General features: G+C 33.9%; 1 protein-coding gene across 2 annotated transcripts in view; it reads right to left on the reverse strand.

The window, feature by feature from the left end:
- Positions 1 to 19323, reverse strand: part of LRRTM4 (leucine rich repeat transmembrane neuronal 4) — a 768419-nt gene that overhangs the window by 279641 nt on the left and 469455 nt on the right. The gene's annotated exons all lie outside the window — the stretch shown is intronic.

A 19323-nucleotide genomic window follows, 5' to 3' on the forward strand; every position in this document is an offset into this window, starting at 1 on the left:
GCTTTTCTTTTAACATAAACCCAGGAAATAAAAATGAAGTAAGGTGTTATAATTTTGTTATTTCAATAATTTTATAAATATCAAATTATACAATCAGTAACTTTTTGGAATTGACTTTTTTCACTCAGTACAATTCTCTGGACATCTAGCCTGTTGCATGCATCAATAATCCCTTTTATTTCTGAGTATACTTTAGGTTATGAACGCACCACAATTTGTTTAGTAATTTACCTGTTGGAGAGCATGTGAGTTGATTTTCGTTTTTAAAAATGTTCCCTAGCTACTAAATACACACTACAATGGCATCTAACAATCATCAGGGGTTTTTGAAACTTTATCCCCTTAGAATTAGATTTTATTAAGCTCTGAGGAGCAGCCTAATGGTTTTCAGATTCCAGACTTCAACCATACCTCTCTAGAGTGTTACAGTATCTTACTATCCAAGAATTTGTTTGGATTTTTAATTAATTAAGACATGGCATTCCCATAGTGATGTGGATGTTACTACATAAAAGCTAAAGAATATTAATTGATAACTTATTCATATGCATGAGTAGCAATGGTTTACCTACTTACAGACATAATGTAGACCACAAAACAGAAACACCGGAGGAAAGCATTATGTTGGAATGAGGGACAAAAGTGAGAAAAAATATTGAAGAGAATATTGTCTTTATGGGAGAAGATAAAATAATTGTAAAATAAATTTTATTTAATTGGATATAGCATTTCTGGTTTTATCTACATTTCTACGTAGATATTTTATAATTTCATGGACTAGAGTATTATTATCCTAGTTTAAGGTATTTCTTTCCCCTCAAGGTTGTCTTCAAACACTAGAACATTACAAATTTTTCTGACAAAGAAGAGTCTCTTAGAAATTCTACTTTAAGGGTCTTGCTCAGATACCTCATCCTTTACAGAACTGTTGTTGACCAGCCCAGTAAAAGAGGATTTCTATCAATCCGTAGGCTTCCTACAATGCTTACCATTCATTTACTTCTCGACATTCTCTAAATGTTTCAGTTTTTCTTTTTGCATGAACATGTCAAATCTCTTAAAATAGCATGTATTCTATGGAATATTGATGCTATCTCTTTGTAGTCTCCTAAGCACTCAATATAGAGACTTTCAAAGAGTAGCTATTTTGGCCTTAGTTAGCTTGGCTCCTGGCTAGTAAGCTGGATATTGCTGAATATCTGAGAGAAAGAAGAGTCTTTTCCAGTTTACTCAATATAATAAATAGTAGTAACTGAAGCAAAAATGTGGTGAGGTATTTTTCATATATAAGCCTCCCAATCCAACTTAGGGATTTCTTAAATTAATCTGCTGATCAAGCAAGACACAGATTATTTATTAACCTAAGGCTGTGAGGGAATTCTCTGAAAGGAAGTGATTGAACCCTACTTAATTCCATAGAAATTGGAGATGACTCAGATGCCTAGCATTCTAGGGATCCCTCTACCAGTTGTTTAGCAATTACCTAACTGTCGTCTCAAAGGGATGGAACTGTGGAATCAATGTTTCCAGTTCCCTCTCACAAATTATGCCACGGAGGCAACTGGATGGGGTTGCACTGCTAGGCTGTAATCATTTAGTTCTCCAGAAGTATAAATGCACTCATATTTTATCCATTATATATGTCTACATACACAGAGAGATAGAGAATATGGGCTTCACAGATCCTGGTTTCCCAACAAAGATCATCATCAATTAAAAGGGAGTTAACATAACTCATACAAAACACGTTAAATACAAAGTTCACAGTTATAATCAAACAATATGGCTTCCTGTTATCTTTTGGTGAATCTTAAATTTATAAGGCACTCAGTCACCACAATCTCTGTGGGTCATTATATTTCTCTCTATAACCATTGCTTAATCCAACCATGCACATTATTGCAAGCATTATACAGCTCCTACATGTTTTGTTTGTCTCTAAATTCCTGGAATATTACTAGCAAACATAAAAAAGTGTATGTCCATGTACTTCCTTTGTTGCTGTTTGCTTTATTACTAGATTAACTAAAGAAAAGCCTCACATTTCATTTAACGCGTTGTGTCTTATGCAAAGAGGATGCACAAATATCCATTAAAATGTAGACTCTACGAAGAAATATTTAAAATATATCTTAAAGAGACAATTTGGATAGCTCTATATACTCCCCATTAGACACATTTTATTTGTTTGATTATTTGTTTATTTGTTTTCAGCTTGGAACATCTACTACCAGAGTTTATCTTTGCATGCAAATGATTATAGATCACAAGTGCTCTCTCAAAGTTAATTTCACAATTTAACTTGGTTTCATATTAATGCACTTGGTAGGAAGTACACATTTATCTCTCGTTTACTCGCTTGAGGATTATAGGAGTGAAGTGTTTCTGGAGGAGTACAATGACCAGTAAAACTCTTAGGGAGCACAAGCTCACATTCTTTGCTGAAGTTACACAGAGACTTGTGTTCCTAGAATAACCTATATAATTACAGTAAGCAGACTTTCTCCCCATTGATGTGCCCATCTGCTTCTTTTGTAGACCGCTTTTCTTCCTAAATATTGATTGATTAATATCTACTATATTTCCAAGGAAAATCTTTACAGGCTTTTGAGTAGAAAAATTGCAAGGACTAATTCAATATCCTTACTATGGTTTTCAATTATTCTTTACAAATCCTTTAAAAAAAGGCAAGGCCATGGTTTAATCACCATATTGCATTAAAAATTCAGCATTTGAAATTTGCCTAATAGATTATTATTTGCTGTGCACAGTCAGGCACAGCTTTGCTATTAGAATTCACTTGACCTTAGGCATCTTAAGCTAACTGCAGTCCTAAAATAGAATCTGCTTTGTTTCGATTTGTTTTGTTTTTCATAAGTTAGCATTACATTTTAATGACTAAATTTATTTTAGAAAAATTATAAAGTACTGTTCAGAGTCCATAAAGTAATATTTTGGCATTGTTTATGTCACATGCCCAATACTGACTAGATACAAAATTGTGCACCCCCTTCAGTTGAATTTATTCTATTAGTCTCTCTAGCACCTGTGTGATATTATAAGATTTAAACTATGTATGGATAGAACTAAACAGCTAGCATAATAACCTCTTGTCCCCTAGTTTTAGTCTCCTTCTGCCATTTTGCAAAGCCATATTTCAAGAAATTATCCTAGAAGTTCAATTAAGAGGTTTTGTGCTTACTCAATTTATCCTGCAACACAATATTGATAGGGGAATCAGTTGGAGAGTTTCTTTCTTATGCTACTGCTCATGGATCTAACCATCTAATGTTGCATTATATTTCTTTGCACACTTGACTCGCATATTAGACAAAAAAAAGTGTGAGTTTAGAGACCAAATTACACTTGTGGCATTGCTCCTATTATATAGTGGGTTTTTAAAAATCTATAAAATAAGCCAGACAGCAATTGCAATACTAAAGGTCCAGTAAAAGTCAATAGACCTCTAAAATCCCATTTGGTTCATAAGAAAATGGAACAAGGCTAACTATGTTTACCATATAAAAGTGAGTGGAATTAATTTAAAAAATAAATTGATCAAAGTATTTCTTTATTTAAATAAAAAAGGGAAGTAGTTAATTTATAAAATAAGAAAAAATAAGATATTACATATCTAAGATTTAACAGATTTGCCATCTTATAAAAAGGGGATCACAAAATAGCTTCTAAGGGTGAAAAAGCAGGGGCAGCTTAATTTTCTCTTAGATACATACTATAAGTCTGAGTCGGGGACATATGGTGAAATGAGTCCAAAACATCTTTCAAATGTTTTTAAAATTATGTCTTTTTTTTAATGCAGGCAAATCAGATGAAAATATGAACAGAGATACAGTGATATTTGTTTTAATCAAGCTGTGTTTAAAAAAAAATTAATGTCAGTTCCCTCAGAGTCAAGGATATAGGTATCTGTTAGTAATCTGTCATCATGAACATTTCGTTAAATTTTAGAGGTCACATTTAGGACTAGCAGTAAGAAGCAATTTTAAAGTTAAATTATGTTTGGATTTATGTAAAACAAACACCTCCCCAATCTGTTCCATTTGTTAGGAAACTATCCTATTTTACAATGATGAAAAAAGTGTAATTTTTATACCATATCAAATATTAATAATTTAATACCATCTTGTGTTTATTTGTATATACAGATTAGATTCTTACATTAGAACTCCCTTTTTTCATGTTAGTCCTTTCCAAGAAATATTATTCGATTCTTTAAATTTTTCTCTTAGTCTTTATATAAAGCCAAAAATGATTACAAAATAATTAGGACAACATTGCGCTCACAATGGAGATTATCTTTAAACTATTTTAATAGAACAACATTGCAAAAGGAACAAAGCTCAACTTAGTAATTTTCTCACTAGGTAATATTAATAAAATATTTTAAAAATAATTATTTCTTAGCTGTTAATTACTTAAAATTACAATAAACTGTCTTTATAATCAAAAGTATGTGGATTTATTTGTGACATATTGGCTAAATCAAGTTATCTTGATGCATGCTGTAGCATTATAAGACAGGTGGACAGGCAGCAAAGTATAATAAAAACTGTCATCTGATTAGTGCTACCATGGATTTCATTGTAGTCCAAATCCATGAATCCATATAAAACTATAGAGATTTTCCATGTTTTTCCATTTAGTTAAATACTAATTAAAATATAATTGTTCTTCCCTTAAGACATATATTGAACCTCCTTATGTTTTATTATATATATATATATATAAAATCACGATGTATGCAAATTACAGCTCATCATTTGCTAAATGCTTGCACAGATTTTGACAAATGGTGCACATGTAATAACTAAAAATAAACAGTTCTTGTTTAATCTACTGAAACAAAATGAAGCTTGAATAAGGTCATATCTTACGAAGCTGAAAGAGATTGTCAAATTGATAAATTTCAACAAAGTCTCAGTAAATTTAGTAAAGAGAGAGAGAGAAACAAGATCATCAAGCTTGTATTTTGATAGCTCTGCTCAGAAGTGCTAGTAAACAGTAGGCTTCTCAGTAGAGCAAAATACTGTGGAGCCTTTGCATATGGCAGTTGCAAAGGTTTATTTACTCAAATACAGAGCCATATACATTTTCCAATATACAAGGCAGAAAAAGTGACATGTATATTGGACTGATAATGGGTTTAGGGGAGCAAATGAAGAGATTTGGAAACTAACCGGTCCAATAATGTTTGTAGCCCCGGAGAAAATAAACTGTTAGTCCATTATTTTCCATGTTATTTTAAGTTTTCTTTTGTTTTTCATTGACACACAAAAATTATACATATTGATGAGGTAAGGTGTATTGTTTTAATATATGTATACATTGTGCAATTATCAAATTAGGATAAATAGTATATCATCTCTAGCATTCATTTCTTTATGAGATCATTCAAAATCCTCTCTTGTAGCTATTTTGAAATATACATTATTATAGTCATCCTATTGTGCACAGAACACCAGAACTTCTTTCTCCTATCTAACTGTAACTTTGTACTCATCAACCAACCGCTTCCCACACCCTTCCTCCTTATACTTTCCAGCTTCTGGTAACTAATCTCCTACTTTCTACTTTTGTTAGATCAACCTTAGATTATACCTATGAGTGAGATCAGGCACTATTTGTCATTCTGTGCTTGTCTTGCTTCATTTAATATAATATTATTTGGGTTCATCCATGTTGTTGTAAATGACAGGATTTCATCATTCATTCTTTCTTTCTTTTTTTTTTTTTTTTTGAGACGGAGTCTCGCTCTGTCGCCCAGGCTGGAGTGCAGTGGCCAGATCGCAGCTCACTGCAAGCTCCGCCTCCCGGGTTTAGGCCATTCTCCTGCCTCAGCCTCCCGAGTAGCTGGGACTACAGTCGCCCGCCATCTCGCGCAGCTAGTTTTTTGTATTTTTTTTTTTAGTAGAGACGGGGTTTCACCGGGTTAGCCACGATGGTCTCGATCTCCTGACCTCGTGATCCGCCCGTCTCGGCCTCCCAAAGTGCTGGGATTACAGGCTTGAGCCACCGCGCCCGGCCGGATTTCATTCTTTCTTATGGCCAAATAGTATTTACTGTGTATATATACCACATTTGTAAAATCCAGTCCTTTGTTAATCGATAAGACACTTAGGTTGATTTTATAAGTGAATAGTGTTGCAATAGACATGGGAGTACAGGTGTCTCTTCAACATCTTGATATCCTTTCCTTTGGACATATACCTACTAGTGAGACAGCCAGATCATATGGTAGTTTTGAAATTTTAAGGAACCTCTATATTGTTTTCCATAGTGTCTGTACTAATTTGCATTCCCACCAACAATGTATAAGAATTTGCCCTTCTGCACATCCTCATGAACATTTTTTAATTTTTTGTCTTTTTTAGCCGTTCTAGTTAGGGTGAGATGCTGTCTCATTTGATTTACATTTCTCTGATGATTAGTGATGTTGATCACTTTTTCCATACACATGTTGGCCATTTCTATGTCTTTTTTTTGAGAAGTATCTATTCACATCTTTTACCCATTTTTAAATCAGTTTTCTTTTTGCTAGTGAATTGTTTGAGTTTTTAATATTAGGTCTGTGCAAAAATCATTGCGGTTTGTTCAATTGAAAGTAATGGCAAAAACTGCAATGACTTTTCCACCGACCTAATATATTCTGGATATTGAAACAATTCTATAATTTGTATGGAAACACAAAAAATCTGAATAAAGAGACAATCATCTGAATCCACTTTATATTCATATTGAGACTAAGGAGGTGTTCCAAATTTAAAAAACAAGAAAGAATAAATAAATATAACAATCGAATGCAATGTGTAATTCAATATATTTTAATTAAAAATTTTTAATATGTGAAGAAGAGTATTTCTTGAACAACTGACAAATTCTGAATAAGGTCTGTGGTTTTAGACAATAGTATTATATCACTCTTAATTTCCCGATTTTTAGAATTACACTAAGAACATGTATAAGAAGGTCCTTGTTTTTTAAGAAATATATACTGACATATTTAGGGGTAAGTGGACATTATTTTTACAAGCTACTCTCATAGTTAAGAAGAAATAGAAAGAAATGAACACAGCAGTATGATAAAATATTAACACTGAAAAATTACAGTGAAGGGTTCATGGGAATCCTGTGTTCAATGTTACACTTTTCTGTACATCTGTACAAATTATGCAAAAATAACAAGTTAATTTTTAAAAAGTTATTCATGAGATTATCTCTATTATAAAATTTACTTTGATGTATGAAACATAGTATCCACTTAATATTGAATATTATAGGTACTCAACCAAACTAGAATTATAGCAAGACTGTAGTTTGTGTATAACACAGTCTAGAATTAAAATATGGGGTCTATTTTTGTACAGGTATAAAATAGAAGTCCTTTTTTATTGTGTAGAAAATACATAAATTAAAATTAATTTCATGCCGTTCTTATGATGATATGTAAATTATTTATGTGAACATTGTGTAATTTAATATTACTAATGAAGTGTTTCTAAACCTATCTTCACCAAGAACATTTACAATGCTAGAATTGTGAAGTGTAGTAATAGCACTTGCAACCTCAAGGACCTAAGGCTCCTTTTGACCCCCACAGTCAGCTTTCTGACCTCTCTCACTCTTCTTTGACACAGTCTTTGGAATGGGCCATAGTGATCAAGGATAAGGCTTTTTCTGTGCCAAGCAAATGGATTAAAGCTAAATCTAGAGTTAGTGGGGTGAAGAGACGGGGTTGGGTAGATGGTGGGCGTTTCTTAGGCTCTGTCTCTGTTTCTCAAGATATGCTGAGCCTCGTGAGATTTACTCAGGCCTAGGAAACCTTCTCCATGGTTTTGTTAGGCCTACCCTGCCCTTGGACTTATGAAGTAAGCCTTAATCTACTGATTTTCTCATTCCCTTTTTTTTTTTTTTGAGACGTAGTAGGCTGGAGTGTAGTGGCAGGATGTCAGCTCACTGCAAGCTCCACCTCCCGGGTTCACGCCATTCTCCTGCCTCAGCCTCTCCGAGCAGCTGGGACTACAGGCGCCCGCCACCTCGCCCGGCTAATTTTTTTGTATTTTGTAGTAGAGAGGAGTTTCACCGTGTTAGCCAGGATGGTCTTGATCTCCTGACCTCCTGATCCGCCCGCCTCGGCCTCCTAAAGTGTTGGGATTACAGGCGTGAGCCACCGTGCCCAGCCGATTTTCTCATTCTTTCCTGTTTTGTCTTTTGTACTTAGCTTTCATTGTTATTGCTGTATACCTGGATGTGGTTCTGTGGGGGAAAACGGGCTACTTCACCTATTTGGATTGTAGGTCAGAAGTTGCCTCTAGTCTACCCATTCAAGTTTGGAGTTAATGTTCCAACTAACAATTGACTTTCTTCAGTGTGCTTAAATTTTCTCCACTACAGTTCAGAAGAGAATAGAAAAAGAGGATTTGGGCATTGTCTTCGCAACTGTATTGTCCTCCAGCTATAACACAGAATAAAATATCGCAACAAAGAGCGCTTCTGACAAATTTCTGGTTCCCTGAAGGGACTTCCTGTAATGCTTGCATAAGCATGCCTAAAGATGCCTAAACGGATGTCATTGTGTTCAATTTATGTAGTCTATTGAAACTGAATTTAAGTTATAATCAACAATGACATTGCAAGAGAGAAGAGAGAGAGAGAGTTAAGCAAGTGCTGTCTTATTCGAAAGGTATAATATGGGAACATTTAATCATACTAGAAAATTATCATATAAATGTGTAGATTACAGCCAAACTTTATGAAGGATGATGAATCGGGACTAGTCTAATGATTCTATAATCTGGCAGAATTCCTCTTGCAAATATCCTTCATCTTTCTTGCAAATATCCTTCATCTTAAAATGATGAAGGATTTCTACTGGAATAATAACTAACGAATGTAAAGCTTTATATGTCAGGTAAAAAAAATAAATTACAGTGTCTTACAATTAAAATAGCAAAATGGTCATTTTTGCAGCCCACAAACAGGTAAAAACATTTTTTTGACCCGCATACTAGAATAGCATATATTCCAAGTAATGAAATGACGGTTTAGTTATTCCAGGGTATGCGATGCTCCCATAGGGAGGATTTTCTCATTTCCTCCTTCATTTCTGTTTTCTTCCTCATTTTCTTCCAAATAAAAATAAATAAAGACAAAAATTATAATGTCTTAGATCTTCTGAGGAACGACCTGGAATTATTTAAATGACTGCTGTTGGTATTAGAATGTTACATAGTCCTCCCAATACAAGAATACATTGCAGAGGACATACTGTCCTTCATACCTGAGTACCCTGAACACTTTAGAATATAAAGCATATACAATTTTAAAGGTAATATTATTTTAATAAAATTAAACATACACTACTTAAAATAGGTCAACTAAAGATTATCTGTAAAATATTATGCTTGAAATGTTTCTTCAACACTCTGCCAATTACATCAAACGGTCCAAACATTACTTTCTACAGAAGCTCAAAAATGCTAACTTCTATCCTATTCTCTCTGGAAAGAGAGATATACTAAAAGAGGAAATCCATATAGCTCTGAAAGCTGACATTCAAAATGTTTCTTATAATAATGTATTTTTCTAAACAAATGCAGATCTTAGTCAAGGATGTGTGTGTGTGTGTGCACGCACAAAAGGGAAGATTTCATGGGAGTGAACGCTAGTTTATTTGATTTTTTTTTGGCTATATATATACACGCATATATGCTGATCTATATACACACAAACATATACAAACACACATACACATATACACACATTATTACAAAATATATATATACACAATACATTTATGTATATGTCTCATTTGTGCCACCTATATATATATAGACATCTATACATATCTACACATACATATGTATATACACAGGTGTATAAATATATGTGAATGTGTGTGTGAATATATATGTAGATGGCACAAATGAGATTTATATAAACATACACAGACAAATGTACACATATACATATATGTGTATGTAGATAGGTGTGTGTGTGTGTATGTGGCACAAATGAGACATATATCTGGGTAGTGAGAATGGTGTAGCTATGATAATAATTGGTTACCAACTACTTAATATGTGATGTACCTGCCTTTTAAATATGTGAAAATAAATTCTCTTTACATAAAGAGATAATATGTTATTTTTAACAGAATATACAAATGAAGTGAGAAATGTTTACCCAGCACAAATCTAGTAAATCTACATGGAGAGGTAGGGATTGAACACAGAAATGTGTGAATCTAAAGTCACCATTCTTACTTTTTAAACGTTTGTTACAAAACTTTTCAAATCTCACTAAAAAAGAGGAGAAAAATCTCACAACAAATTCCCATGTGCCTATCACTCAGTTTTAACAACTGTCAAGACGTTTCCTCATTTTATCTAGTATTTATTTTTGTTTTATTTATCAGCTGAAGTATTATGAAACTGATTCAAGGTATCATGTCATTTCCCCTGCAAATTCCATCATTATTCACCTTTTAAAACAAATATGGAGCTATTTTATGCCTAAAACAAAATTGACTTTAATATGGTTTGGCTGTGTCCCCACCCAAATCTCATCTTGAATTCTCATGTGTTGTGAGAGGGACCCAGTGGGAGGTAATTGAATCATGAGGGCAGGTGTTTCCTGTGCTGTTCTCATGATAGTAAGTAAGTCTCACGAGATCTGATAGTTTTTATAAGGAGGAGTTTTCCTGCACAAGCTCTCTCTTTGCTTGCTGCCATCCATGTAAGATGTGCCTTGCTCCTCTGCCTTCCACCATGATTGTGAGGCTTCCCCAGCCACATGGAACTGTAAGTCCAGTTAAATCTCTTTCTTTTGTAAATTGTCCAGTCTCAGGTATGTGTTTATCAGCAGTGTGAAAATAGACAAACATAGCATTTTTTTTTTTGCTATCATCTGATATCCACCCCATAATCATTTTTATGATAGTTTCCTGAAATAGTTTTTACACTTGGTTTGAACAAAGATCCAATCCATACATTACATTTGGTTGTTATATCTTTAAGAAGTACATTTAACGTAGAACAGTTTCTTTCCTTTTTCTTTGAATTGTATTAACTTGCTGGAGAAACTGAATTCATTGTCTTATAGAACATTCCACATTCTGGATTTGAACGTTTGGTTCTTTTTAGTGTCATTTAAGTGGTTCTTCTCTTATATTACCTGTACTGGGAGCTAAAGCTCACATCTTGGTTTAATTACAGCTCAACTATTTATATGAAAATACTTCATAGGTGATCTTAGGTGTTGTTTACTGCATTAGAGCCAGCTCCAGATGCCTAAAAGAATGGGTACTTAATTTTAAAATGCAGGCTGTTTCCTTCCAGGCAGATTTCACTCCTTCACACTAGTCTGTGAACTCCTTCTCTGGGGACAATTTTTAACACACAGCCGACCAAAGTGCAAAATGTGCAATAGGCAGATTTATTTTCTAGGAAAATAGTTACCCATCTTTGGGAACTGGAATTTTAGTGTCAGCCACTATGCTCTATCACGCCACTGAATTGTACATTTGAAAATAATCCGATATCCAATTGCCACAGAATATTGGCAGACAGTCTCAATGATGATGTCCCTGGAGGAGCCTTTGGCAGAATGACTAGAGTATATACTATTCAGCAGAGAAACATCTATGTGTCTGACACATGCACCCTCAATGCTGCAGTGTAGAGATTCATTCTACCCAGAGGAAGCAATTGCCTCATTCACACTATGGAAAATAGCAGAAAAATAAGATTCGAAAATTTTGAAAGCATAGGGAAAAATACAGAAGGAGGTCTGTCCCATAGTACAGTCATGCATGTATATCTGTGCCCATCTCTAACACTCACACAAACACACACACACACACACAATTTTTGTCATCCAGAAAAAGACAGAATGACTTTGAAGAGTTTCAAGTATTCACAATGCATTTATCATCAAAGCAAATGAAATGACTTGGTTGGATAAAAGAAAGGGAAGCAGAAGCCTGATACTTAGAAATGCAACTATTTTAATTGCTAACTTGTTCTGCATGAGGAAATCCTGCTCCTCTCTGGGAGCAAATGTCCAAGAATAAAGATACATTTTGCTATAATTTGGTAGTTACAATGCCTTTACTGGTTCAGAAACATGTTACATATCAGTTTGGGAGAAACCTTTACCAGAAATCATTGTTCTGGGCACGCCGACTACATCTTGGCACACTTTTAGCAAAGTATTTGTTTTTGCTTTGGTTTCAAACATAACATTGATTTAAATTAGGTGAGTGCATTGCTAAATGAACTGAGCCTTACTTACTCAGTCATTTCAGGCACAGCTTATTGTTGTGTCTATTGTTATTAGTTCTCTTTTTTTTTCACAGCCATTCCTCTGCAGAATCCTTAAGGAAGGTAAGTGCTGGCAGAGGAGTTAAAAGCGTGATGTATTAATTTGCCAGGGCTGCAGGCTGAGTGGCTTAAATAACAAATATTTATTGTTCTAGACTTGTGAAGGCTAAAACTCCGAGATCTAGGTTTCTGGAGAGTTGGTTCTTTCTGAGAGGTGTGAGGAAGAAGCTGTCCTATGCCTCTCCCTGTACTTCTGGTGGTTTGCTAGCTAGCAATCTTTGGCATTCATTGGGTTGTAGAAACGTCACCCCAATCTTTGCCTTCATCTTCACATGATGTTCTCCCTGTGAGTTTCTGTTCCTAATCTTCCCATTTTATAAAGACACCAGTCATATTGGATTAATGGTCTACCCTACTCCAGTGTCACTTCACTTTATCTTAACATATTACATCTGCAATGACTCTATTTCCAAATCAATTCACATTCTGAGGAACTGGGGATTGGGATTTTATCATCTGAATTTTAGAGGAACAAATTTCAACTCATAACACACAATAAACCAATCACACTTGGGTGATAAACTATTAGGGTTTATGAACCTCAGCATTATTGACGTTTTGGGCATACTTATTCTTTGTCAAGTTTGGGGTTGAGGTCCAGGCTGTCTTGTGCATTGTAGGATGCTTAGCAGCATCCCTTTCCTTTGTCTACAAGATGCCAGTAGCACCCCCACCCCCAGTCATGACAGTCAAAAATGGCCCCAGGCTTTGCCAAATGTTCCCTGGAAGGCAAGCTATCACTAACTGAGAAACAAAGAATGATTAGATAGCTTTCAAGTTATTTCTATATAGCCATAGCGACAAACAAACAAACAAACAAACAAACAAAAAAATACAAGCTAACTCTTGTTATTTCCAGAGGAATAGCAGTGAAGTTAGAGTTAACTTTTTCAAATAATGCTCATTTGTGTTTTTGTTAAATAAAGTGATTATTTATATATCTAGATACAAAGATATTTTGATACAAAGCATATCTCTTGATTTTCTCATCTTATATTTCTCTGCATTTTTATTTTGCTATGTCATGAAAATAAAGTCAAATGCAGACAATGGAAGATATGTTAGGGAAAAAATAAAGTAGCATGTGCTTCTGCTTATACACAAAATAATCATGATTTTATAATGATATATATGCATGTATGTATGATTGTATATGTGTGCATGTGTGTGTAATGGTACGTTCAGAATGGTCAGCTGAAGTATTGGCATGAAAAATTATTTTTATGCTAAGTGAAACAAGAGAAGTGGAACCATACGTGCATTTAGGTGTTATAATAAAGTTTTAGCATGAATTATTTGGCATTAAAAAGTACATGAACAGCCATCATAGATCAACTTTTATAAATAAGCAATAAAGTCAATTTGTGTTACAGCTTCTTAATATAACTTTCTTAATCTTGAAAATTCAACTGGAGAATTTCTGTATGCATATGATTAAAACCATGCTGGAAAAGAGTTCTAAATAAAAGTTCTATTGACTTGAATTTTAAAAAATCACTATTTTGTATACATTTACTTTTGAAACCTTTATTCTCCAGCTTGAATTTTTCTTATTATTATTTTTAATACATACACAATAATTATATGTTTTTTATGGGCATAGTGTGATATTTTGATACATGCATACCATATGTTATTATCAATTCAGGGTAATTAGCATACCTATCATCTCAAACATTTATTGTTTCTTTGTGTTGAGAACACTCGAAGTCCATTCTTCTAGCTATTTGAAAATGTACATAAACTGTTTATCCTAAACACTCTGTAGTGCTATAGAACACTAGAATTTGTCCTTCCAATACAGTTGTAATTTAGTATACTTTAACCAACCTCTGGCTATCCCCATCTCTCCACTCTCCTATCCACCTTTTAATAACCACTATTCTACTCTCTATTACTAGAAAATCAGCTTTTTAGTTTCCACATACTAGTGAGAAAACACAATATTTATCTTTCTGTGCCTGACTTATTTCATTTAATATATCTGAGCTCATCCGTGTTGCTGTGAATGACAGTTTGTCATTTTTTTAACTAAATAATATTTCATTGCATATATATATATACACCACATTTTCTTTATCCATTCATCTGTTGATAGGCAACTTAGGTTCATTCCTTATCTCTGCTATTGTGAATAAGGCTACAAAAAACATAAGAATGCATATATCTATTTGACATACTGATTTCTTTTCTTTTTGATATATATCCAGTAGTGGGATTGCTGGATCACTCTTAATTGTTTGAGGAACCTCCATACTGCTTTCTATAATGGCTGTGCTAATTTACATTCCAACAATCGTGTGTAAGTGTTCTTCTGAGCCTCACCAGCATTTGTTAATTTTTGTCTTTTTAATAGTAGCTATTCTAGCTAGAGTGAGATGATATCTCATTCTGGTTTTGACTTTTATTTCACTCATGATTATTGATATTGAGTGTTTTTGAGACACCTGTTGACCATTTATATGTCTTCTATTAGGAAATGTCCTCTCACCTTATTTGCCCATTTTTAAATTAAATTATTTAATTTTTTTGTTGTTGAATTGCTTGAGTTTCTTATTTATTATTAATATTAATCCCTTATCAGATGAATAGTATGAAAATACTTCCTCTCATTCTGCAGGTTGTCTCTTTACTCTGTTTCTTGTTTTCTTTGCTGTGCAGAAGCTGTTTAGTTTGATATAATCCCATTTGTCTATTTTCGTTTTTGTTGACTGTGCTTTTTGAGATCTTGTTCATGAAATCTTTGCCCAGACCAATGTTCTTTATTGTTTCCTCTCTCTATATATATTTTGCTTGGTAAACCTCTGTTTATTTTAGACATTTTTTAAAAAGAAGTGAAATGACTAAAGTTGAGAAATTCAATAGCTAGAAAGGCAATATTCCTTTTTTGTAATAAAGAATGGTCTCCGTAATATATTCTAACTTATGAGCACTTACCCTTTGGAGCAGAGGTTGAAAACAGTACCCAGCAGGATTCTAGTTTGTAGATGTGGTTTGTTAGAACCAAGACTTTTTTTTTTTTTGCTTTGATTTTAATTCATTCTAAGCAATACAATCAGGGAATATTATGTAAAAATCTGGGATTCTGGCATTTCTTGTGAAATCAGCAGATCTGGGATCCTTAACCTCATATTCCTGCATGGCAACCATGAGCTGGAGGTAATAGGCTGCTACCACTTTTGGATGGCCACTGGTTCCAACATTGCCAATTCTCTGCTTGACGTGTAATGCCAGGTGCTGTTTATAATTGTGAGGGTTTTGTTTGTTTTAATTTAGCCCAATTCCTTCAACTATATTACCCTATAAATAGCATATAAATTTACCATCTGGACTTGAAGACTGAATCTATGGAATCTAAAGATCCAGGTGTCAGAATACTTCTATAAGGAATTAGGACAATAAAGATACAATATTGTTATGAAGACCAAGAATCTGAGCCTGCAACAGTCTGTGCATTCAAGCATTTTACAGAAGTTATTGCCAGTAACTGCTTGAAACTCTTAGAAATGAACTAGGTTTCTGATCTAAACAGATATCTGAATATTGCAAAATACATCTTTTACCTGCTTCTTTTTGCTAGCTGTGTACTCTTGGCATTACTTAACCTCTCCAAACCACTCTTTCTACTTCTGTAAAATGGAAAAGTAATTTTATTTATTTAATAGGTTTGAGTATTAGATAAGTAAATACACTTTAACTTCTTGAAATTATCATTGTCAGAGTAAGAACTTCTCAAATATTATTAATCAGTACTCTTATTACAAATATTTTGATAATTCAATCACATACACTCTAAGTTATCATGACAATGTCTTATATTCTCAGATGATTTGAAAAATGGGTAATTTCGTGTATCTAGGTAAACCAGATCCTTAAAACCTTTTTTTAAATATAGATAACACTCTGCCTTAGAGCAATGGTTCTTCATTCTGGGCAGTCTTGCTTTCCATGGGATATTTGGTAATGTCTGCAGATGTTTTTGATAGTTAGAATATGGAGGGGCTGCTATTGTCACCTAGTGGGCAAAGACCAGGGGTGCTGCTAAACATCCCATGTGCACAGAAAACAGCCTCACACAACAAAGAATTATCCAGTTCTAAATGTTGGCAGTGCGAGTTTCAGAAACCCTTCGCTAGAGATATTTACCATGAGAAACTAAGGGATTATTGTTAGGAGAGTGGGAAAAAAGACACTCATAAAAGCAGGATCTGTTTAGGGAAAGGCTAAATAAGAGCAAAAGAATTGTTTTCATTTGCACTATGCACTTCCTAAAGAAGTTCTCATTGTCAAATGAATTAAGTGCTCTTCTCTGGACCACAGACGTTTGACTTTCAAAAGAAAGCTTTTAGAATTAAGAAAAAGAATCCATCATCTTAATACCTAAGACTGAGTGACTGAAGCCAAAGTAAATGAATACCACTAGTGAATCACTAGCCATGTGTGTGAGTGTGCTCCTAAAATTAATACGTGTAATGTCAGGGTCTGAAATTATTTGCGATACTTTTCCTCTGGGACAGATAGTACGGCAAAATTTTAAAAGTCCCTAGACATCTGTAAAACCAGCTTCTGTGTAGGGCTGTCATCTGTTAGTATTAACTATTTACATAAAGACAAAATTAATTATCCAATTTGCAATTTGAGCACCTGAATAAAGACTTTTTTTTCATTCTGTTTCACCTTGTCAAATAGGAAACTGAAAATAGTGGATGATTTTCATGACAGTGGAAGCATCTATGTAAATCAACCATCCATTTCATTCTACTATGCTACTATCTTTTGACATGCAATTGTTTCTTGGGTCTTAAATGCTTTCATTTCCATTTTATCCTTGAGATCCAGCAGTAATTTATACATATCTTTAAAAAATTATTTTATTTATAAATGAGACGTTGATTATCTGAAGACATTTTGACCTTTGACCATGAGAGGGATCAGTAAAGGAAAATAACAAAGGAATACAGAAGGATTCCTGGGAAAAGGAATGGAAAAAAAAAAATACAGTTACATCTCCTCCTTTTTTTTTTTTTTCTTTTTTTGACAGAGTTTTGCTCTTTGCTATTGTTGCCCAGGCTGGAGTACATTGCACTGCATGATCTCAGCTCACTGCCACCTCTGGCTCCCAGATTCAAGCCATTCTCCTGCCTCAATCTCCCCGGTAGCTGGGATTGCAGGCATCTGCCACCACGCCCAGCTAATTTTTTGTACTTTTAGCAGAGACTGGTTTCATCATGTTGGCAATGCTGGTCTGGAACTCCTGACTTCAGGTGATCCACACGCCTCAGCCTCCCAAAGTGCTGGGATTGCAGGTGTGAGCCAGTGTGCCTGGTCAACATCTCCCTTTTTACGAAAGAGATAATCAAATATGTAAAAGTGACCATTACAGGCCACGTTACTCATCCAATAAGTTAAAGTCTCCTCCCATCTTTCACCTGGTATTTTTTTACTGATCTTAAGGAATAAGTCATACCATACCATATTTTATAATAATAGGTTAGAATCTGTATAACAGGTTTTATTATAACATTTTATAAGCATTGCTTTTCTACTCTATTATTACAAGGGGTGTGTGTGTGTGTGTAGGGATGTGCGTGTGTGTGTGCAAGTACCCTCGTGAAAGTTTCTATGAATTTTCATTTTAATTATTTTCTTACAATACTAAGGATGCTGACACAGTGTTTCATTTTTTTTTAAGTGAAAAATGTGTTTGATGTAAAACTCAGCCTCATTGATTTTCTTCAGGGCATATACAATGGAATAGCTTTCCATTTGAATTCACGAATATAATAAGGTTTTAGGCCCATTCAATAATTCTTGAAAAGGAGCTAGGAATCCTAGGATAAAGGTTAAACAAACAAACAAACAAAAAAAAAAACAAAAAAAACACTATCAAATGAAAAGAAAGGGATATTTTACTAAAATAGTTTAGGTAAAATGGAAAGCAACTGTGGAATTTGAGAGTGCAAAGAAGTGAGTCCTTGGTGATAACTACAACCTTACTGGTTTAAAGAAACCATAACTAGTAGACAAAATGCAAATTTATCACTAAGGCAGAATTCAGATACAGGAGAAATGCTGTTACAGGAAATTTTACTTTCATTTGTAGATATGACAACATTTTCCTACATCTCCATGACTGATCACTGCAAATACTTAAATCCAAATAAGATATTCATACATTTAAATACTAAACAAAATTTAATAGTTTAATAAGACAACAATGCAGGGATGGTGGAGAGGAAAATAAGTGGAGGAATTAAGGTTCAATATGAAGCATAGTAGAACAAAGTATTGAAAAATCAATATATATTATCAGGAACTAATAATAACGGATCTGTGGAAATGGATAATAGAAAGACAATTGTAGGCCTAGGACTCTCAATTTTTAAAGACTACATTTAAAGTTTGCTTTGTGTTTTCTGAAGATTTATTCCAGGCCTAAAATGATTGCTTACAGCTGACAGCTTGCTAGTCTCCCAGTGATTTCAATAATTATCTCTATTGAGTTAGGGTATTGATCTGTAGCTGCTAGCCATTTCAAAAGTCCCCTTTTATCTGCTAGAGGTAATAGAATTAATGAGTCTCTTTGCCAAACATAAAAGGAACATTGGGTACACAATTAGGTCACAATATGAAACTGAAAAAAAAGTAAGGGAAAATTAAATTGAAATTTTGATTTATATAAAATATCTTCCCATTTAATGTGTTTGTGAAATATAGGTATCTTACTAAGACAATGGCTAAAGGAAATCAAATGAACTGACTAGAGAATCTTCAAATAATCTGTATTGATGTGAGTGGTAGATAATTCAAACTTATGTGATTTTGAGTTAGAAATGTCCTTAGTGACTTAAAAATAAAACTTTCAATGGGAAGTATTGTATGATAAGTTTTAGAGTTCTGACTCAAGTCAGGATGCCTAAAA

The sequence above is a fragment of the Colobus angolensis genome, unplaced genomic scaffold, assembly GCF_000951035.1.
Source record: "Colobus angolensis palliatus isolate OR3802 unplaced genomic scaffold, Cang.pa_1.0 Scaffold249, whole genome shotgun sequence".
Lineage (NCBI taxonomy): Eukaryota > Metazoa > Chordata > Mammalia > Primates > Cercopithecidae > Colobus > Colobus angolensis.